The sequence below is a fragment of the Dermacentor variabilis genome, chromosome 1, assembly GCF_050947875.1.
Source record: "Dermacentor variabilis isolate Ectoservices chromosome 1, ASM5094787v1, whole genome shotgun sequence".
NCBI lineage: Eukaryota > Metazoa > Arthropoda > Arachnida > Ixodida > Ixodidae > Dermacentor > Dermacentor variabilis.
The window spans coordinates 2,621,802-2,645,163 of record NC_134568.1 but is presented as its reverse complement, the minus strand read 5'-3'; the positions used below and the strand labels follow the sequence as shown (position 1 = coordinate 2,645,163).

Sequence of the window (23,362 nt, the reverse complement as noted above, 5' to 3'; positions counted from 1 at the left end):
GATCGGGGTTGGCGAGAAAACATATAACTACATCAGAGACTTCCTAACAGACAGAGAAGTCAGGATGAAATTCTAAGACATTGAATCCCCAACAATTAAACTAGGGAGTAAGGACACCACTCAAGGGTCAGTCTTGTCCGCTATTCTCTTCAACTTCGCAGTTTGAGGACTCCCCCCACATTACGTAGAAGTTCAGCATGTATGCGGACGATATAAATCTCTAGATAAGCAAAAGGTAGTGACGCAGAAACAGAACACAAACTGCAGACAGCGGCACACGCGGTTGTCGAATGCGAGGCGGGCAGAGGGCTGTCGTGCTCTCCGCAAAAATCTTAGCTACTCATTAATAAATCACAGGGCAGAAGAAAAATTCCCCTCAGGCAAAACCAGACCACGGTATAGTGCTAGAAGTATTCCTCGTCCCTGGGGTCGAGAAAGTTAGGATATCAGGCATGTTTATGCACTCGAATGGACAGAACACGAACACAATCACGAAGCTAGAAAGCTATGCTGCGTATGTAACGGGGGTCTTTAGAAGGGTGTCGCTCAAAATCCACGGCCTGAAGGAGAGAAGCCTCCTAAAGATTACACAAGCCTATATGATAAGCCGCATCTGTTACGCAACCCGCTTTCTCAACATCAAGAAAGCGGAGCGTGACAAACTCGACATGGTAATAAAAAAAATGTACTGAATGGGCACTAGGCCTCGCCATAACCACATCAACGGAGGTGCTACACAGGATGGGTATGAACACATATCAAGATTTAACACGGGCAGTCCGAATAGCGCAGCTAGAGCGACTCAGCCAGTCATAGACCGGGAGGACAAGGATTGATTGGCCTCCGGAGTGACAGAGCCAGCATGAAAAAACATTCTTTCCGACACAAGGAAACATTTATTGATTCCGCCATTACCGAGAAATATGCACCCCACAGACAACAAAGAACGCAGGGAGCACTGAGCTAAAACCATAATAAGAAGGATGAAAGATAAAAGAGCTGATGAGATAGCCAATGGCGACGCAGCGTGCGATAGACATGGGGCTGCAGTCTCGGCGGTCGTAGACGGTGACAGAATACCCAATATCACGGCCTCATCACGCACTAGAGATGCAAGTACGGCTGAAGAAGTCGCAATATCGCTCGCTTGCACTGATACACAGGCTAACATAATAATTCTTCCAACATAATTCCTTTTATGCATTTTTTTGTTTTTTGCTGACAAGCCAAACCTTTGGGTGATGTAGCCTGCTACTGTTGCCACAATCGTACTAACACCCATTTGTTTCCTGTTTAGGAGTTTCCCACGACAGTTTTTACTTCGGGAGCACCGACTGTGCACTTATACACCTGTTTGTACTACTGTTTGTACTATACTGATGAAAATAAATTCAACTTCAACTTCAACACAGCTATTTGGAATTTTTGTAAAGGAAGAATATCGGAGGAAGCTGGACGCATACCCCTCGGTAACCCAATTAATAGAAAAATACGCATTATATGGATACCCGCACACGGATCTGTCCCAGGGGATGAGGCTGCACACGAGCTTGCCTGAGTTATCAGTGGACGGCTGCGGAACAGCCCGAACGCGCGGTAATGAAGCATAGTGCAATCACATATCATGAAATCACTGAAAATTACAAACTTGAAAGTAGAAACCTCCCACCTCCGGATCGGTCTCTCTTATACAACGAGGCACGTATATAGAAGGCGATTGCAAGCCGGTAATTACATCGGCCCATTTTGGGTCTATCTTACGCAGACAGGGGACGAAAATGGAGCCAAATACAAAGATTGCGGCGAGAGGGGTACGCTATAGACCACATAATCTGGGAATGTGCCGGTTACCCAGGGATCAGCCAAAACATAGATAGTAGAGAAGCCTGGGAGGTCTCGGCTGCGGAGCGAAGACCCCAACGTCCAAGATCAAGCCATCCGCCTGGCGGCTGAGGCCGTGAATAAGCAACGTCTCTAGTCCTTAGTCTGCGGGGCAGTCCCTGATTCCCCCTCGGCCTGCGCGCCGGGGTCGGGCTTAGACATCCCCCTTTGGGTAGAAATAAAAGTTCATTCATTCATTCATTCATTCATTCATTCATTCATTCATTGAAGAAGCCAGTGGTTAAATGCACTGGACGGAAAGAAAACATTAAAGAAAAATGTAAATCAGGGTAAAGCAGAAATTTTTTGGCAATTGTGAAATAGGCTTTTTTCACAGATTCTATTCAAGCTCGTAGTGCTGCTTGCGGACGGAGACTTCCTCCTCATTAGGCTCCCGCCGCCTCTTGCAGCAATGGCCTGTTTGCAGTGGTACGACGGTTGGTTTCGAATCTTGTTCATTCAGCACGTACGTTAAGAGGAACCTTTAGCTCGGGCCCAACTCCTACGCGGCCTATTCAAATACATGTAAAACGCACAAACGCTTTTCTGAGATAACCCCTGGATGAACCTTAATTACATTTGTTGCAATAGAGAGAGAAAATTAAATTCTAGGGACTGTTGGAAGCGGAATTTCGATTAAGGTCCTGAATTTTGTTAAAAGAATGTTCAAAAATGCGGAAGTTCATAAAATATAGAACGACGAAGTTGCCAAATCAATAACTCTGCATCAAAAACAGATATCGCAGTTCTGTAAAGGCATCCATTAGACCATTGAAAGCGGACAAATTCGATATGTCATTTTATATCTTACGTGATTTTGTTACGTTGTTTACAAAGGTTCTGCAAAAGCTGTATTTCCATATTACAAAATTTTTTGAGATTCATGTATAACACATCAATTTTGTCCGCTTCAGATGTACTATTAGATGCAATTCACAGAATTGTTACAGTTACAGAGTTGTAAGCTTGATAACTTCGTTGCTTGAAAATTTTTTATTTTGCCAATTTTTAATAAAACATGGAGGACGTAAATTAAAAATTCAAAACCAGCAGTCACTACATTTTCAGTTTTCTTTTAAACGCAACAAACCTCGTCGAATTTGGTGCAGTGGTTGCTCAGAAAAACGCATTCTGCTTTTACATGTATTTAGATAGGAGGACCCGAGCTGAAGCTTCCTCTTAAGCACTGGACCTCGGACTACACAGTGACCCCAGGGGGCGGGAAGACGGTTAGTAAATTAGTTAGTTAGTTAGTTAGTTAGTTAGTTAGTTAGATAGATAGATAGATAGATAGATAGATAGATAGATAGATAGATAGATAGATAGATAGATAGATAGATAGATAGATAGATAGATAGATAGATAGATGATGGATAGATAAATAGATAGATAGATAGATAGATAGATAGATAGATAGATAGATAGATAGATAGATAGATAGATAGATAGATAGATAGATAGATAGATAGATAGATAGATAGATAGATAGATAGATAGATAGATCCGGAAAATGTCGGCGAAGTATCCTAATAATGCTAACGCATTTAGGCGTACCGCAGCAGACCACAATGGTTTGTATTCAGAAAATAGAGGGACATTACAGGCTATCCGTTCAAGTACTTCAATGTAACTTTTCTTAGCACTACAAAGCTGCATAGAATCAGTGAACCCCATTTTTACTGAAATGGTCGCGTCGAGATTCCTGCCACGCACTTGTCCAACTGTGTCGTATACTGCGGCCTTTTATTTAGATTACCAATAAATCCAATTATTTATGCTACCTAACTTTGCTAAATTTGCTTCATTGGCGGAATTTGCGCCGTTTCCTTAAGTCTTTCACATATGCTATCTACAAGGGGAACTCAAGCAAACGTACTGGGCACGAGCATATTATCCACGATTAGGGCATCACGCATCGCGCTTCTTATGTACTCTAACGCATCAGTGCAAGACGGAGAAAGTGACACATAGCTGCATACAAGGACACACTTGGATGGTGTAAGAGCTACAAAGTCCCCAGTGGACGAATCGGGCACAATATTCCACAAAGCCTAAAGCAACTACTTTAGAATAAATCATGCTAGTTTGTGAGATGCACCCCCTACAGCATCAACACATATCAAGGAGCCATGTTGCTTACAAATGAAGCAATAGATCAACTAGGTACACGCGCAGAGTAGCATTCCAGGAAAATAAGAAGCATCAAGTTTAGGACACAACGCTACGCAGACCAGTTGAAACACAGGAAGAGCCATGCATACCACTGAACACGACTGTAGGTTCGAACAGGAGGAAACAAAATCGATGTACCTGCAAACCTCTATAATTCCTGTCAAGTCTCCAGGCATCGATCACATAGCGAGACTCCGTCGCACTCAGAATAAATTGAGCAGCAAGGACCCCAGGTCTAACTTATCAGTGGCAATCAGTGCACAGCGGGCTTGCAGCCTATGTTTGCCACCAACCAACACCGAAACGGGGCGTAATTCTTCCATATATTGCCCTAAAACCGCACCACATGTAAAGGACACTTTGTTTAATTCAGTTCCAGTGGCTTTCGTGCCAAAGTTTTCGCAGGCCTCAGTCGGGAACTCCACATTAAGTTTGACGCCCGTGGGATCTTCTTTAGGGTGACCCCAATGCACTGTAAACAAGCTTTCTGCATTTCGCGCCCATCAAAATGCTTCCCCCGCCGGTGGTGTTTCATCCCGCACCCTCGTGCTTAGCAGCGCAATACCATAGCCAGTAAGACTCCGCGGCGGCGCAGGAGAATTTGTGAGAATGCCAAGCGTTGAATGGCTTCTATTCTCGTTCTTCGTGAACCAGAGGTCGATGCCTGCAAAGAATGTTGCATGTTGAAAAGCATGCCTGTCTACTCGAACTTTCTTCGTTTTATAAAGAGCAACTATGTGTGTATATACACGTACGTAATTCGCCTAGAGGTCTGAGGCAATGCCTAAATTTATTTTCCCAATTTTTTGCTCTCCTGTTGCTGCATTAATTTTTAGGAAGTCTATTCAGTCTAGCTTCAGAAAACATTGCAGCCTGACTGACCATCTTAAAAGTGTACAGTCAGCACTACTTCCTGAAGTGAGAGATATAAGACGTCCTAACTGAAAAGTAAACAACAGATAAAGGCAGAAACTATGAAGTCGCATGGCTTACCCATAATCAGGTAAAGAGTAATAAAACTGAAGGGCGTAGCTATAGCAGCAAGTTATAACATCTTGACTTCCCGTAGGTAGCGGACCATAAACAAAGACAGAGCGAAGAGGAGACAAAGCTCACAGCGGTTCATGTGTCCGCTCTCCTCCTTTTAATGGCTTTGTTCATTGTAAGCTAGGCATATATGATGTCAGGATATGCCAGCTCATGGCTGTTATAATAATAAGGTATCCGCAAATTCCGACAATGCAAGAACGACGCCCCCAAAAAGTAAATATTCAAGCCAACTACAAACATCGCATAGGTGAAAATATATTTTCACAAAACAGGAAAAACGGAAAAATCTCGCGATAGTTAGGTAAAAGCGCCGTACGAGTTTCAGCAGATCTTTACGGAAAAAAGCAACACGGAAATGTCCGCGTCAACGGAGAGCTGCGCCATCCGTCGAATTCTCACGAGGCGCCTCATCGTAAAGATCGCCCGAGGGCACCGAAGACTCCAGCTCAGCGATTGCAGAGCCGATTTCATGGAAGCCTATAACGTCCTAATGAACAGCCCGGACGTCCTCGTACTGCTTGAAAAGTACGAGAGTATCTCTGAAAATTGCTCCGCCACAGACATAACAGCAGTAGAGTGACCGGCCTCTGTGAACTGGAACGCCCCGCACGTATGTTGAAGATCTCGCGGTGCTCGCCGTGGGAAAAGGCAGCGCGTCGAAGGCGATGATGGCGGGTTTCTCGGCGCCACGAGCGAAGCCAGCCACGCAAACGCTGTGGGTGCACTCGAAGCGAGACACGTCGCCCTTGCGCCGAGTCCCACCAGTGGAACAGGGGCTAGGACTGCACGGTGCTCCTGCGATGGTCAGGCGGTGGCCGGAGGCTTCGACAACACGGGGCTGGTGTGGAGATCGCCCTGGATGACATGCTGTGCCAGCTGCGAGCTCGTTCCGCTCCTTGTGAACCATTGTCTGGATTGCTGAAGCTGGAGTGAGAAGCGACGCGGTCGCTGCGTCTGCCGATCCACGACCGACACGACTTGGGAGGCCTCTTCTCGTGTGATTCCCCCTGAAACATGAATATTTTGAACTGAATAACAATATTTGTGTCACTGTTGTTAGAACGTTCTTGACAGTTAGGTTCTTCTCTTCTATAATATATTTCTTTCGGATAATTACTTTCAATACTAAACACTCAAAAAACGAGTAATCAATTATTATATTTCTATATTTTAATTATGTTTATTAAAGGTCTAATCGAATCAGATGCATTTGGCCCCTGGGCGCTTACACAAGAATTGTCATAACGCTAGACGTGCTCACTAGAGCAAATGTCACCCAACCGTGATTTTCGACGTTCTAGGAAGCAAAAACAACCTGCCTGTGCCAAACATCAAGTTACAAACAAAATGTCTTCGCTTCGTTCCGCTGTTGACTACAGTCAATAAAACAAGGCTGCCACAATAAGAATACGTCCACACGAGGTGAGTGCAGTGTCGAATGTGTTCTCTTTGTATTTGGCCTTCGGCTGCGCATGAAAAACATTTAAACATGTTTCAACACGTCCATGAACAGGCTTCAGGAGCCTGCGCACCCAAAGTATAATGGACACGCACGTTTCGATTGGGATTACCACTACGTGAGAAGGTGTATTCGAAATAGGGCTAAAATTGTTTCGCGCGAGGATTCTAAGGGGCATTGGTGTGCGGTGCCATTGACATGAGGGCTACCTCTCGCCAGAGCGCTGCATAAAGGATACCTTTAAACTGTCTCTCTCAGAAATGATATGGCTGATAGGACACGTGATAATATTCACCTGTCTTCAGTTCCGTGGACAAAGGCGTGCGGGCAAGCGTGTCCGGACCAATGGAACGCCGACACGAGGCAGCCGCCGGAAGGAAAGACCCCGCCGGGATGCCTGCCGCGTTTTGTCCACTCACGAGAAAGTTGAGACCGAGGATCGCCGTGTGCGCACACGGTCGGTGATCCCTGAACGCGGCCACAGCCGTCGTCTTGTTGAGCAGCGCGGCGAAATCCGTGGCCAGTCGTCTTTGTATCCCGGTGCGAAGTCGTGGCTTCGGATTGAGGGCGTTGAATCATGATTGGCAGGAGGTGTCGCAAGAGTATAGCTCGGCGGTATAGAAGGAGTTCCCGCTGGCCGCTTCCTAGAATTCTCGGCGGATTATTTAGATGAAGCACTGCGGGACGAAAGAGCCTAGTAGCTTGCACAGAATGTAAACGGGTGCGCAATGCACGAGGCAGGCTGCGTTCTTCTTTTTCTTCTACTCAAGCGCAAAGAACTTATGCGAGCAAATATCTTCTCAAAACTCCAGGTTCTTCTTTTTCTTCTTCTTCTTATTATTATTATTATCATTATTATTATTATTATTATTATTATTATTATTATTATTATTATTATTATTATTATTATTATTATTATTATTATTATTATTATTATTATTATTCGATGAGGAAACATACGTACCTTGCAGTGACGTGGAAATGTTGAGGGAGCAGGTTGGCCACAGCCAGCGAGAGGCGCAGAATGCCTTTTTACACTTTAGGAAGGAAGGAATATAAAAGCAATTTCAAAACGACAAAACAAAAAAAGATGTTCAGGGGAAAATTATAGTTGCCCAACTCCGACGCGGCCTTTTCAAATACATGTAAAACGCAAAAACGTTTTTATGAGATAACCCCTGGACCGATTTTGATGAAATTTGCTGCATTTGAAAGAGAAAGTTAAATTCTAGTGACTGTTGGAAGCGGAATTTCGATTTAGGGCTTGAATTTTCCTAAAACGATTTTCAAATATTTGACCGTTTGAAAAAAATAGAAGCACGAAGTTTACAAATTGATAGCTATGCATCAAGAACTGATATCGTGGTTCTGTAAACGGCATCCATTAGATCATTCAAAGCGGACAAATTCAATATGTCATTTTACATCTTACAAGAATTTGTTACGTTGGTTACAACGGTTTTACAAAAGTTGTATTTCCCTATGATCAAATTTTTTTGTATTCATGTGTAACATATCAATTTTGTCCGCTATGGATGTACCTTTATATGCAATTCACAGAATTGTGTTATAATCTTTAGTGGTTGAGTTATAGAGTTGTAAACTTGATAGTTTCGTTTTTCGAAAATTTTTGATTTTCGCCAATTTTTAATAAAAGATTGACGACCTAACTCAAAAATTCGAAACCAACAGTCGCTAGATTTTAAGTTTTTCTTTTAAATGCAACAAACCTCGTCAAATTTGGTGCAGTGGTTGCCGAGAAAAACGAATTCTCCTTTTACATGTATTTAGATAGGAGCACTCGAGCTAAAGCTTCCTCTTAAGTCTTAATTATAGTTGGTTAGGCCTTAAATATTGTAGATTTTTAAGGTCGTCCAAGGTGATTTTGATTCATTTCATGATGGGAATGTTCACTTGTTTTAGGAGTAATTGCAATTTCCCCGAACACCATACGGATCTTGGCGATCCGTCGCAGTCGGTGTGCGCTATCAGTGTAGGAAAACAAAACGAAACGAGAGAAATAGCAAGACGATAAGGCCGCACGGACTAAAGTAAAACAACAGCAAAGTGTGGAGTGTCCCAGTATGGACCGAACAGCCATGCAGGAGAAGAAGAAAAAAAAAGCCGGGCAGGTCACACCGATTACAGTAAAATGTGAAATCACACGAAATCAACATTAGTAGAACTTCATCCCCCCGAAGGAAAAAAAATATGCTTCGGAGATGGCAAACTAGGTAAGTTTCTTGTAGGCCATGGAGTCTGGTGGCGTCGAAAACCAAAACCCCTCCGGGTGGTCGTGTTAGTCTGCAGAGTACGACACTCTAAAGGATAAGATGTACGTAAAACGGCACAGGTGTCAATCTGCATTGAAGGTTGCGGGTGCTGCAATTGAATTGAATATTGCGGTTTATTAGAGCGTGCGCCCACAAAGTCGACGTTCAGCTCTAACAGATGGCCACTAAAACGTCTCATAGGATGACTACACCACAGACCAAGTCACCCTATGAAAGTTTACGAAGTGTTGAAGCTTGGAAACAAATTACAAAAGAAATTATACCACATCGCGCATCTGTGAGACATTTCGTTATTGTGGCGTTCGAAGTACACCAGTCTCCTCCTTAACCTTAAGTTGTATTAGATATTTAAATACCAGTGCACGGTTGGCCTGCCGCCTATCTTTACCACCAACCAACACCGTAACGGTGGCCCAAAGGTTCCATATGTTGCCTTAAAACCGCACCACATATAAAGGACATTTTGTTTATTTCAATTCCAGGCGTTTTCGTGCCAAAACCACGCTTTCATTAGGAGGCACGCTTCATTCGCGGGCTACGGATTAAGTTCGACGCCCATGGGATATTTGTGGTGACCCCAATGCACGGGAAATAAGCTTTTTGCACTTGGCGCCCATCGAAATGCTGCCGGCACCGGCGGTATTTCATCCCCCGACCTCGTGCTTAGCAGCGCAATACCATAGCCGGTAAGCCTCCGTGGCGGCGCAAGACATCTTGTGAGAATGCCAAGCGTTGAACGGCTTCTATTCACTCTCTTCGTGAACCAGAGCACGATTGATAATGGGTACAGCGCGAACAAGACGACGACGGAGTGAAAGGACACAGGACGTTTCTTTCCGTCGTCGTCTTGTTCGCGCTGTTCCCATTATGAATGTATATCAACTCGCACACCTTTCTACTTTTATACAGAGGACGACGCCTGTAATGAATCCTGCCTGTTGAAAAGCACGCCCGTCTACTCGAACTTTCTTCTTTTTAGAAAGAGTGAATATGTGTATATATACACGTACGTAATTCGCCTAGAGGTGTGAGTCAATGCATAAATTTATTTTCTTAATTTTCTGCTCTCCTGTTGCTTCATTAGTTTTTAGTAAGTCTAATCAATCTAGCTTCAGAAAACATTGCAGGCTGACTAACCATCTTAATCATCTGACCATCTGCGCTATTTCCTAAAGTGTGAGATATGAGACGTCGTGACTAAAAACTAAACAACAGATAAAGGCAGAAACTATGGTGTCGCATGGTATACCTATAATCAGGTAAAGAGTACTCAAACTGAAGGGTGTGGCTATATTAGCGAGTTCTTACATCTTGACTTCCCGCACGAATCGGACGATAAACAGACGACAACACCGAGCCAACAGGAGACAAAGCTCACCGCGGTTCATGTGTCCCCTCTTGTCCTTGTAATGGCTTTGTTCACTGTAAGCTAGCTTTGTTCGCTGCTGAGATGAAGTAGAGATATGCCTGCTCATGCCTGTTATGTCAAGGAATCCGCAAATTCCGACAATGCAGTAACGATACCCCCCAAAAACTAAATATTCAGGCCAACTACAAACATCGCATAGGAGAAAATATATTTTTACGAAACAGAAGAAATGGAAAATCTCGCGGTAATTAGGTAAAAGCGCCGTGCGAGTTTCAGCAGATCTCTGCGGAAAAAAACAACTCAGAAATGTCCGCGCCAACGGAGAGCTGCGTCATCCCTTGAATTGTCTCCAGGCGCGTCAACCGAAAAATTGCCCGAGGCCAGCCAGGATTCCAGCTCGGGGATTCCAGGGCCGATTTTATGAAAGCCTATAACGTCCGAACGAACAGCCCGGACGCCCTTGTACTGCTTGAAAAGTAGCAGAATATCTTGCTTCGCCACAGTCAGAGTAGCGGTGGAGTGCTCGGCCTCGCGTAACGGGAACTCCCTGCACGTATGTTGAAGATCTCGCGGTGCTCGCCGTGGGACAGGGCAGCGCGGCGAAGGCGATGGCGGCGGGATTCCCGAAGGCACGAGCGGAGCGAGCCACGCAAAAGCTGTGGGTGCACTCGAAGCGAGATGCGTCGCCCTTGCGCCAAGTGCCACCAGTGGAACAGGGGCTAGGACAGCGCGGTGCTTCTGCGATGGTCAGGTGGTTGGCGGAGGCTTCGACAACACGGGGCTGGAGTGGAGATCGCCCGGGATGGCACGCTATGCCAGCTGCGAGCTCGTTCCGCGACCTGTGAACCGTCGTCTTGCTTGCTGAAGCTGGAGTGAAGAGTGGCGCGGTCGCTGCGTCTGCCGATCCACGACCGACATGACTTGGGAAGCCTCTCGTGTGGCGATTTACGCTGGAACATTAAGATTTTGCACTGAATCAGAATATTGGCATCACTCTGTCTAAAAATTTCTTCGCGGTTTATTTATTCTCGTCTGCAATATTTCTTCTTTCCCATAATTACTTGAACTACTAAACACTCAGATAACGAATAAGAAATATGAAACTATTTCTCTTTTATTAATTAATGTTTTGTTTAACGCCTAATCGTATAAGATGCATTTGGCTCCTGGTCACTGGTCACTGGTCAAAAATTGTCACTAAGATAGAAGCGTTCACTAGAGCAAATGTCACCCAACCGTGATTTTCCACGTTCTACGAAGCAGAAACAACTTGCCAGTGCCAAACATCCAGTTACATACAAAACGTCTGTGCTTCCGCTCCTGATTACAGTCAATAAAACAAGGCTGCCACAATAAGAACACGTCCACACGAGGTGAGGGCAGTGTCGCATGTGTTCTCTTCGTGTTCGGTGTTGTGCCGTGCATGAAAAACATTTAACAAGTTTCAACATGCCCGCTGAAGAAGGTGAAGAAAGCCTGCGCACTCAATGTACAATCCACATGGACGTTTCTATCGGGATTAGAACTACGTGAGAAGGAGCATTCGAAATAGCCCTAAAATTGCTTGGCGCGATGATTCCCGTGGGCCTTGGTCTACGGTGCTGCCACCGAGATGAGGGCGACCTCTCGGCAGACCGCTGCATGAAGGCTACCATTAAACCAACTCTCTCAGAAATGTTGTGGTTTGCCTGATAGAACATGTCATGGGTCAGAGCCAATCCTTTTCCCAAGGTTACGGATCCGTTTTGCCGACTTCCCTTACCTACCTTGGTCTATCGACTAGAGGCTGTTCACCTTGGAGACCTGCTGCGGATGTGGGTACGGTCCGGCACGAAAATCACACTCCCTCACTCGGATTTTCAAGGGCCGACAGGAGCGCACCGGACAGCGCAAGAGCCGCACTGCTCTACGGAGCCACCGTCCCTATCTCGGGGTGAACCCATTCCAGGGACTCGATCTCCTTACAGAGAAAAGAAAACTCTTCCCGGGGCTCCCATCGGCGTCTCCGAGCTGGTTTGCGTTGCCGCAGGAATCCAAAAAAAAAACATATTGAGCACTGTGCAAGGTTAAAGAAAGCACGCTAATGCACTGTGACCCCAATGACTGTATGAAGAAAGCTTCCGATAACTCTCTGGCGGTGGGATCACGGCTCTTTTTCAAAATCGTAGTATCACAAAACATTGCGAACATCATCATCATCATCATCATCATCATCAGCCTGGTTACGCCCACTGCAGGGCAAAGGCCTCTCCCATACTTCTCCAACAACCCCGGTCATGTACTAATTGTGGCCATGTCGTCCCTGCAAACTTCTTAATCTCATCCGCCCACCTAACTTTCTGCCGCCCCCTGCTACGCTTCCCTTCCCTTGGGATCCAGTCCGTAACCCTTAATGACCATCGGTTATCTTCCCTCCTCATTACATGTCCTGCCCATGCCCATTTCTTTTTCTTGATTTCAACTAAGATGTCATTAACTCGCGTTTGTTCCCTCACCCAATCTGCTCTTTTCTAATCCCTTAACGTTACACCTATCATTCTTCTTTCCATAGCTCGTTGTGTCGTCCTCAATTTGAGTAGAACCCTTTTAGTAAGCCTCCAGGTTGCGAACATAAGCAATCCATACCAGCAGGCACAGGTTCTCATTTGGCTCAACATTGTAAAATATGGAAGTGCAAAGCCATGTTTCGTGATACTACGATATTGAAAAAGTGCTGTGATACCACCGCCCGAGAGTTATCGGAAGCTTTCTACATACAGTCATTGGGGTCACAGTGCATTAGTGTGCCTTCTTTAACCATGTGCAGTGCTCGATATGGTTTTTTGGATCCCGTCGCATGAGTGCGCTCTTGTGATCGGTTGTTGGTGGTTCCTGCACATGGTGCTCACTGCGCATGTTCTTCTAGATTCTACTTTCTATAAAGGGGTGACGCAATAAAGTGATGTCAGTTTAGAGTAGCGCTTTGTGCTGGTCGTCTTTCTTGTGTCCATTGTTTTGCGCTTAACAAAGTATTTATGAATTCACACCAACTAGCCCGCCAACACATTGTGTTGCGGGCACTTCTGAAGTACTGTCTGTCCAATAACCTTGGTGGCATGGAAGTGCCGTCCACTTCTATGCGTTGCTTTCTGTTTCATTGTGGCATCCCATCACATTCTAATCATAATGTGTATGTACTTTTTCCAAAAGACCCATATTCCTATCCTTGTGTTATATTTGCTGTCTCATTATTTATGTGCAAATGACCAGTGCTTCAAGCTCCATTTTATCGCAAAGTAAACTACTGATGCCTAAACAGTTCTGTATATCGGAAAACCAAAGCCGAACTGCCGAACAGTACCATGCAGCAGCCTTAGTGCAGTATCAAGTAGTCAGATTTTATTGGTCATGCAGAGGGGCACAGCATACCTCTTTATTACTTGCTGAACATTTAAGCTGTGTGAAAACTGAGTATTTATGTAGCTTCAACCACATGCTATTGGCAATTGCTCCTGCCCTCAGCAAATGTGGAAGATTATCACGGCATTTCTTTTTCCAACTCATTTTCCTTATTACAGTGGGATCACTGCATGTGTAAGTAGGAAACGGATCACATAGGCAATCAAAAGCCAACAATGTGTAAACTTGGAACATTGATTGTACAGTTTGATGACCCAGAATAAGTAGAAATACACCATAAATGATTGACAATTAACTTTTACTTGACACAGGGCTAGAGCATACAGTAAGCATACTGTATGCTCATACGGTGTCACATCAATTTAAATTTTAGTGTAGCTTTACAGTGTACGCTTCTATTGTTGCATTCTGTCAGAGGGATGGTAATGTTTCGCGTGTCTAGCAACTAGACTGTCTATATACAGTAGTAAAAATGTGCGAACTGTATTTTTTAATGATTTGATGGAATGTGTAGAACAATAAAGCCATACAATCAATGCACAGTGACGTGACTTTCTCTGCACATGTTGCAGGTTCAAAAAAGTATGGTGGAAGCTGTTGCCAAGGTTCCGACCAGAAAAGACTGCCAGTATAAAAGGGTCCACACCACTGATCTCTACTGCAGGGGATGGACAGCACATCGAGCACCCTCGACTGAAGCCAACCTTGTCCCGGAAGTTGGTGCTTCACGACTTTGCAGCAGCACTTCGTTTGCACGGGTGCATGGCATTTCTTCCCCTAACATGCCTGCCTGATGTGCCATAAACTACCCAAGCAGTGTTTCGTGGTGTCCAGAATTTTTGCATTGCAGTGTCTACAGTGTCACTAACATAAGTGGCGTGCAATGGAAAGACTGGTAAATGAGAAAAAACTTGATATAAGAGAACACTATCGTATACGGGTTCAGATTGTCATAAGAGCGCTTACCAGACATGTAGAGACCTCCTAAAATGTGAAAAACCACAAAGAAAAGTTTTTGGGCAGCAATATTATCTGATCGCACGCACTAGTTAGTCCACCATATGCCCTGCTTCCAGGACAAGCGCCTGCATGACACAGCATTTCCACTGGCTTCACCTGCATCCGGTGTGGTGTGCTGCATCCAGCAAAACATATTAGAAATCAGTGGTGCACAGTGTTTTCTGTCCCCTTTCTCGACGCCTACTGAACACATGGTAAACTGTTTCCAAAGCAGAAAAACAGAGGGAAAGGGCTCTGAACACATTGCATATTAAAGTGGCTCGTACTGGGTAACGCAATTACTGTGGCATAGTAGATTTTCACCAAGCAACGTGGGCGCCCAAGAAGGCTGCTGTTTACTTGCAAATGGCCAACGTATTGTGAGCATGTTGAAGTTCTGTTTTTATTCTCATCGCTTATTTAGCTAGTGGAGACAGCTTTCACAACTGGAGAAGAAGCCTTGGAAGCATGAAACACTTCACAAAACCAGCTTCAATATATCCTGTCTGCATCACAATTTCATGGCTGCATGAGTCAACCCTCTGGTTAACATGTAAGACTGTTCATGATGTTTGCCATGCATTATCCACGTTATTTACAGGTCAACCCTATCTTGAGGTTTGAGCTGATGTTGCGTTCAGAGGAATTATGGCCAAGAGCCAGGTTTAGAGAATACAGATTGAGCTCGACAGATTAAACGCCAGAACAAGTCGTTGAGGATTTCAGATCAAGAATCTTTAAAGGCCAGTTCATTTAGTGGTGTTAATATTCTGCTCAAAGTTGTTGATTGTTACGTTCATATGGTGCCCAAGCATTGCGGTAACAACTTCACTTGGAGTACATAGCAAGGGTGTATTCGACGTAAGCTGCTGGCTTTTTTCTGTGGTTTCAAAAACTGGTTTCTTGTTCAGTTTAAATTTTCAAATTTTGCATTGTTTATTAGGTGTTGTGTCTTGTTTCCTTTTCCTGCAGCTTCTTAGTTAAACATCTGAATAGTGAACAGAACTTGACCTTTTGCTTGATTTTCTAGATTACACGCTCTCGATGCAAAACAATTTCACTTCAAAAGTGCTTGTACCGTACTGAAAGAATAGCTTGAAGCAGCCATAGCCGCCAATAACACGCAAGAGATGATTATGAAAATTGTAATATTGTATTTTGATCTACAGGGTGTCTTAACTATCGTGCACCAAGATTTAGAAATATGTAAATGCGATGTAACTGGACAAAATGAAGGTAATGTTGTTTGCCGTCGCTTGGAGATATTGTGATTATATTTTGCATTCTTCCTAATTACGTAATTCTTAATTAGTTAATAAATATGTCAAATAATTAAATGAAATGTGTGAATGAAAAGTTGTAGAGCAATATGAAAGCCTCCTGATACACTTTTTTGTTACTGTTACTCATTGTGTGCTACGTGAAAGTGTTTTTCCAAGGAATAGGCCTGCGAATACACATAAAGTGTCTTTAGTGGCCAGTCATGTGTCACTTTTGTGGTGCAAAGCCACGAATACAACTTAAATGGGCTCTTTTAAGAAAAAGACTTAGCTCAGAAAATTATCCTTCTTTATGCAGCCTGTGGAGACAAGGTTTCTTAGACATGGCCATGGCCCTCAAGGAAGATGCCGCGGCCACAGGCAGTTCCTCCAGTGACCGTGAAAAGGTCCCCTGGGGCACAAGTCTAATTGGCACCCCTACCTTTCTCCTGCAGCTTTTCTGTATACTTAGCTAACCAGGTGGGTCATTATGGCAAAGGGAAAAGAGAATCAACAGCTTCAAACGTAGAACTTGCTCAAGGTCAATGCATTTTTGGTGTGAAGTTTTTCCCTTATCATTTATCAAAAAACGGCTAATAAGTATATGATATGGTCTTCATACGGACACCTCTTTCCCACGGAGAATTAGCAGTAAAAAAAGCAGCTTATGAAGCCTTGAATATTAGCTAGGATGATGTGGCATAGATAGGATAATGATTATGAATGTTTCTGGTGAAGGTAGTGGTAGTAGAGTGAATAATCAGAGTTTATTTATAGATTAAAGGACATTTTGTTCCAATGCCAGAATTTTAAATCATCCCAAATAATTCTTGCGTTTGATAGTCTATGCACATTGAGTGACAGTGCTTCTTGAAGCTTGCTTCTTGCTGACATCATTCTTATGCTGCATAATTGACCTGTTTAATTTCCCCATTTCTCCCGTTCAAGCTACTTTACATTCATCATAAGAAACCTCGTAGATGAGTTCCCGAAACTTGCTGATGAGATTAGGGGGCGACGTGCACCCCAGGCTTAGATATGCATTCAAGAGCCTCATATGTTGCAAATGTTAGAAATACTCCTGCTAAGCAAGTTCTTGGTGTCATGCAAGGTTATTTGCGAATATGAATTTGCCTAAATTTAGAAAACAGTCAATCTAAAACATGTGAAGAGATATCGCAGACAATACAAACACATTCCAACTGAACTAAATACAAATAAATATAGCAGCAAATGCAGAATCATTGGCATGGTGCCATTGTTTCAGTGGAATAAAATCTGTCCTGCGTTGTAAATCTGGAATCCTTTATAATCCAGACTACTAAATATCTCATGAGGGTTGTAACGTAAAATATGCATGTATTTATTCCTCATTTTTTACTTTAAGACCCGATAATGCTTAAACAGCAGTGAAACAACTGAGATCACAGTACTTAATACTATATATTGCTCCAGAAATCCGTTTCTCTGCTGATCGCAGCATTTGACACTAACAATTTTTGACAGAAAATGTTAGACAGAAATCACATAACACTTAGGGTAGTGCTATTCACTTTGATTGTTTGGGAACGAAACCCATAATGTACATGTTATGGCCCTATGTGTCCATTACCTTTGAACAACAAAAAGCAGGGAGTTTGCGTTTTGCAAAACTGCATGGAGGTTTTTACTGTGTGCAATTAAAATTAGAAACCTTCACAGCTGATACTAAATGCATTATCCACAGCTTTAGGTTATACAGGTGCACTACTTTACACAGAACACACTCTTTTACCTCGTCACTGCCCATACTCTTAGGCAAAGTTACACCCTTTGGAGTGCCCCTTCTGCCACACAACGATAATCGTCATCTGCCTTGATGCGTTTTCTTTCTTTAACGCTGCGAGCCCTGTACTTTCCAGTAACAAATGGCATGCGCGTTATCAGCATGATAGCATTCCCGACAGGAAAGTAGCGGGCGTGGTGTTTTCAAGAAAGGAAACGCATCAAGGCAGATAACGATTATTGTTGTGTGGCAGAAGGGGCACTCCAAAGGGTGTAACTGCCTAAGAGTGCAGGTGGTGATTCAGATTCTTCAAAGGTCTTTCATTGTATGGGATGGCACATCGCTCTTCACTGATTTGCAGAATATTGCATTCCAATTGTGTCATATGAGATAAATCCATTAGAGAGCTTTAACTTGCCCTAAATTTATTACAGCTGTGTACTGGTCAACTGGCAGCAGCTTGCAGTGCTTGTGGAAAAACAATTGTAACTGCCATATTATATGTAACTGCTAGTGCACAGGCATCGGCAGCAGCAATGGTTAGGGTACACTTGTTTCTTCTATTCTGGGGTATGCATCCTCCACCAGAAAGTAGTTTTTTTTCGTCTTCCTCTTCTACCACATTGGAATGTGAAATGTGGTGTAATTTGTAGGGTGTACTCTTGCATAAACTTCATGAGCATTTATTCTTGTCTGTGCCACAGATCATTGTTGCTACGACTGTAAAAGCAGGGTGCCTGTTTACAGCACCCGTAGGGAACAATCTGTGAATCTTTAACGAACAGTAACGATAATGAATAATCGAATAATTTTTAGTAATTTTCAACAAATTTAGCACTCTTTGCTTTCCACTGTGGTTTTCAAACTCCAATGTTGGCACAAGGTTTGACTGCAGGATGTCATTTTGTGTGAAAGAATGCACTTGTGCGCATAACACCTCATCGTCAACATTCTGCTGCACAGAATGTCATCAGCTTTCGTATGCATTGGTCAGTATCGGCTGCTCCTTTGTTAGTTGGAATGTAGCATTTATGTAAAGCACATTTGATGTTCTAACAAAAAGCATTGTGCCCTCTTATCCCCTAATTCTCCTACTTGATGCCTAGTGTTATAATAGCATGGTTGACAACATGAGAGTCCGTGTGGTGTATAATTGTGTCTGGTGGGGTGGGGGGTGTACATTAACTTAATCAACTTTTCCAGACGACTTGAATCAATATTGTGGAATGCTGGTTTTTTTTTTCAATCACTGTTACCAAGTTTCACTTTGGTTGTGGCAACAAGTATAATGTAGTTCGCTAGCACTCCTGCCAACACATATAATGTGCAGGCATCTGTGTTGAAAAAAAGACCAGCTAATGGTTTGCCAGGAGCTAAGGTCCATTTAAACCATTAAATTTTGAGCTTATGCCGGTGGAAATAACTGGTGAATGAAAGCACACCCTGGAGAACTGACCACAATATATTCTTTCATTCTAATAATGCTGAAGCTTTGAACTGCATTTGAACTGACTTGTTTAAAAAATGACCCATTTCCTTGTTCAAGTAAGACAAAGGTTCCACAGGAAGACAGAAACTTGAAGCCGTCAACAGCAGCATGAATATAAAGAGCGCTCGACGTTTTGAAATCTTGCACCTGGTTATCATATTGTCCATCCCATTTTTTTCCACAGCCTGTTCTTTACTGTTTTATGGTCATACCCAGTTTAATTTTAATGTCCCTATTTTTTAATATTTGGTAAATATATCTTTTCTTCATCGGCTTTCAACAAAATATATATTCATAATGTGCCTTCATTTACCATTTACATTGATCTTAACCAGATGCATCTTGATACAAAATTTATTTTCCTTAATTCTTCGCTTTCCTTTTCCAAAAGTGCAAACTGTTTATCTTGATGCCTATTTTGTCTTCTGGGAAGATTATGTCTACTGGATTAATGACTGCTTACATGTGTACATCGTTTTCTGTTTTGGTCACCCCTACCCTTAGCAAGTACTGACAGCAGTGCTCATACCCGCTCCATCACAATCACCACTGCTAAGCACACCCTTCCTTCCTTTATTTTAACACTTTGGCTTCTCTTGACCTCTATATGCACCAGTTTCTTCTCCGCCAATGAGGCCAAGGAGGCCAAACAACACAGCCAAGGAAAACATTTGCTACCCTAATGACAAGCACCTATGTCGAAATGTTGGCTACAGCAACATCCCTTGTTCCAACAATGTTGGTCTACTTACATGTTTTTCTCACACAGAAGTTACTGCTTTGTCGTGTTCTGTGATTATACTTTTTTGCCGCTTTCTTTAGGATGGATATTCACGAATACTATTTGTTTCTCCTAACAGCAGCAAGTTTATCCTTGCAAGCGTTTGGAGTCAAAAACAACTTTCACCAGGAAGAAGTGCAAGATGAGTGAGTGAAGAAAATAAAGTTGCTTCTGTGATCTAAGAACTTGAGGACTGGAATGTTGCACCTTTTTGTATATATGCTATGCAGTGCATTCATATCACAAAATGCAAAGTGTTTTATCTCTGCAGCCATGTCAGTGTGTTGGCAAGACAATTTTCTCAATGGTGACCTGCTGCTTTGGCTATGAGCTGCCTTCATGATATTTGCATTAAAGGAGATGTACTATCGTGGACAAAAGTACCCTGGAAGTGCGAGCGTTGACCAAATTGCATTTCTGTTCAAGACCGCTGAAAACAGTGGGTCACGTATGCACATTCCGAACGCAGATGGTAGCACGGCTGATCCCGGCAAATAGTGCACCATAAAATTTGGTCGACTCTCGCACGTCCTGGGCAATTTTATCCCCAATGGCACATTCTTCGAACAATGGATATGCTCTGCAAGATGAAATACGGGAAGCACCTGTACTTTAATGAATATAGTACAGATTTAGCATACTAAGTCTTTCGTTTTCTGAATATGGCAAGCACCTGCATTTTAACGGTTATAGTACAAATTCAGCATACAGTGTGTTCCGTCTTCTGAATACGAGAAGCACCGTACTTTAACGGTTATAGTACAGATCCAGAATACAGTCTTCCGTTTTCTAGATACAGAAGCACTCGTATCTTGTATTACGGTCTCTCTTTTACAGTTGTCCGTTCTACGGAAATAACCGTTCTTAATTTACGGAAGAGTGTTTGGTCACAAATTACCAGCAAATTTTCAGAAAAGTAAGGCAAATTTTTTTTACAGTGTGCCCTAAGAGATGGAAAACGTGAAGGAAGATGATAGACCACACGGACTCAATTAAACCAACGGCATAGTATGGTGTCTTCCTGTAGAAAGAGAACAGCCAGGCCATAGCAAAAGAAAAAAAAACAGACATGTCTCACCGATTACAGTAACATGTAAGATCACACGAAAACAAGACTAGCAGAATTTCGTCCCTCCGAAAGAAAAAAAAATGCTTTAGAGATGACAAGACTAAGTCAGTTTCTTGTAGGACATAGGCAGGTTGACAATAAATCTGGTGGCGCCGAAAAGCAAAACCACGTTGGGTTGTCGTACTTGGCCCGCAGAATACGCCTCCCGAAAGGACAGGATGTGTGCAAAACGGGACCGGTTCAGTGTGCATTGAAGGTTGCGGTTTCTTACAGCGTGCGCCACCACAGTCGATGTTGAGTTTCCCCAGAAGATGGTACATATATACTCACGTTGATGAGTCATCACAGACAAACTAATCCTATAAGATTGTAATAAGTGTCGAAATTTGCAAAGTTTTTTTTAAAATCATAATACAAGGCGCATCTGGGAGACGCATTGTTGATGTGCCATTGGAAATACACCATTCTCCTCCTTAACCTTAAGCTGGAGTGGATATTTGAATACGGAGTGATAATTTTTAAGTTTTAAGGATCTTTAATATCACTGGTTGCAGGCATCATAAATGATATATAATTCTAGGAACACTTGAGACGGGTAGGTGATTAACACTTGAGAGTGCAATTAACACGAATTACACTTGGGATGGGGGAGTGATTCCACGGTCAGCGTGCTTTGCACAGAAACAGGGTCAACAGTGTGTGTCTATGCTATAAAAATAACGTATAGTTGCTTGGTAATTCTTGGTGATTAGTTAGACGTCAAAGTGGTTTGTTCGGCTAGTTGCTACGTGGATGTAGTCGCAGAATGCCATCAAACTTGAAAAAAGAGAAAGTCGAGAGGTGAAGGTAGACAAGGCGAGAGAAGGACAAACAACTGATCTTTGTTCTTGCAAACAGTTTCCCCTAGCCGCGCTGAACTTGCACAATGCACAACATAACAGCAATGACATTATCAATACACAGCAACACTGTTAAAAATATTGAAGCTCTCACTTGGTTAGGACCACCGATGTCGCGCTTACACACTTTTCGTGTCCAAGTTTAGAAATGCGACAAACTTCTCTCAACTGTCTTTCCTGCTGCGAGGTGGCATTCCCCCTGACTGACATGTTGCTGAAGATGGAAGTGCATCCGTATTGCTTACAATGTAGCGGAAGGTTGCCGCCCGAGCCTGTAGGCACAAGACACCCACGAGAGGCAGGTGACGTTCTGCCTTTTTCAGTTTGCTGCCACGTTTATATAAAGCTGTAAGCACTTCAAATATGTGTTGAAGTCGCGACAAGCAATTTGTTCGTGGCTGTGCTAGAAGTACAGTGTCTGCCGCTGTCCAAAACTGCATGTAGTCAAAACAAAGGGTGAACAAAAGCGCGGAAGAGAAGTCATTGGAACACGGCACTGCTTATTAAGCTGTTCATTTGGTTTTAAATCGCACGCGCCGTGCGCCCGGTCTTCAATTATGGGGTTTTACATGCCAGAACCACTTTCTGATAATGAGGCACGCCGTAGTGCAGGACTCCGGAAATTTCGACCACCTGGGGTTCTTTAACGTGCACCTAAATCTAGGTACACGGGTGTTTTCGCAGTTCGCCGCCATCGAAATGCGGCCACAGTGGCCGGCATTCGATCCCGCGACCTAGTGCTCCGCAGCCCAACATCATAGCCACTGAGCAACCACGGCGGGTGCACCCGGTCTCCCTGCGACAAAGGGGAAATACGGCGCCCTAGTTGCATATCATTCAGTGTATATACATAAACGCAGGGAATAAAGCATCGTTTTCTTTATATTTTCGGGAACGTGCGTCCTCAGCCTAAATGTTGCCCTAACTATACCGAATCCCGGATGAGATTCGCTTATATATATATATATATATATATATATATATATATATATATATATATATATATATATATATATATATATATATGCGCCTCAATTTATACAGAGAAAGAGTAAAATTGGTCAAGAAAGAACAAGTCAACTTAGAGGCAGTACGGTCAAAGCAGACAAATTTAGGCTGGTACTTGCAAACAAATATGCAGCCTTAGAACAGAGAGATGATGATGACATAGAGGTATTGAATGAAACCGTAGCGAGGCTGGCTTCAGAGGCAGCAATTGAAGTGGGAGGCAAGGCACCAAAGCAACCAGTAGGCAAGCTCTCGCAAATAACAAAAGACCTAATGAAGAAACGACAAAGAATGAAAGTGTCCAACTTAAGAGATAAGATAGAATTCGCGGAACTGTCAAAACTGATCAACAAGGCGAAAATAAGTGATATTCCAAACTATAAAGTGAGAAAGACTGAAGAAGCCGTAAGAAATGGATGCAGCCTGAAATCAGTGAGAACGAAAAGGACAAACCAAGATGTATGCACTA

General features: G+C 43.2%; 2 long non-coding RNA genes across 4 annotated transcripts; one reads left to right on the top strand and one right to left on the bottom strand.

Moving 5' to 3' along the window:
• Positions 1 to 5,342: 5,342 nt before the first annotated feature.
• Positions 5,343 to 7,309, bottom strand: LOC142569697 (uncharacterized). The gene is made up of 2 exons (XR_012825651.1): positions 6,858 to 7,309; positions 5,343 to 6,110 (listed from the first exon to the last, which is right to left on the bottom strand). It is a non-coding gene; the product is annotated as an uncharacterized LOC142569697 (long non-coding RNA).
• A 6,517-nt stretch (positions 7,310 to 13,826) lies between these two features.
• LOC142575147 (uncharacterized) lies at positions 13,827 to 20,519 on the top strand. 3 transcript variants are annotated; one of them, XR_012826596.1, is made up of 3 exons: positions 13,827 to 14,382; positions 16,202 to 16,289; positions 20,000 to 20,519. It is a non-coding gene; the product is annotated as an uncharacterized LOC142575147 (long non-coding RNA). The 3 variants fall into 3 exon arrangements; XR_012826597.1 differs by having other exon boundaries at positions 19,997 to 20,519; XR_012826595.1 differs by having other exon boundaries at positions 16,202 to 16,362; positions 19,997 to 20,519.
• The last annotated feature ends 2,843 nt before the right edge of the window (positions 20,520 to 23,362 follow it).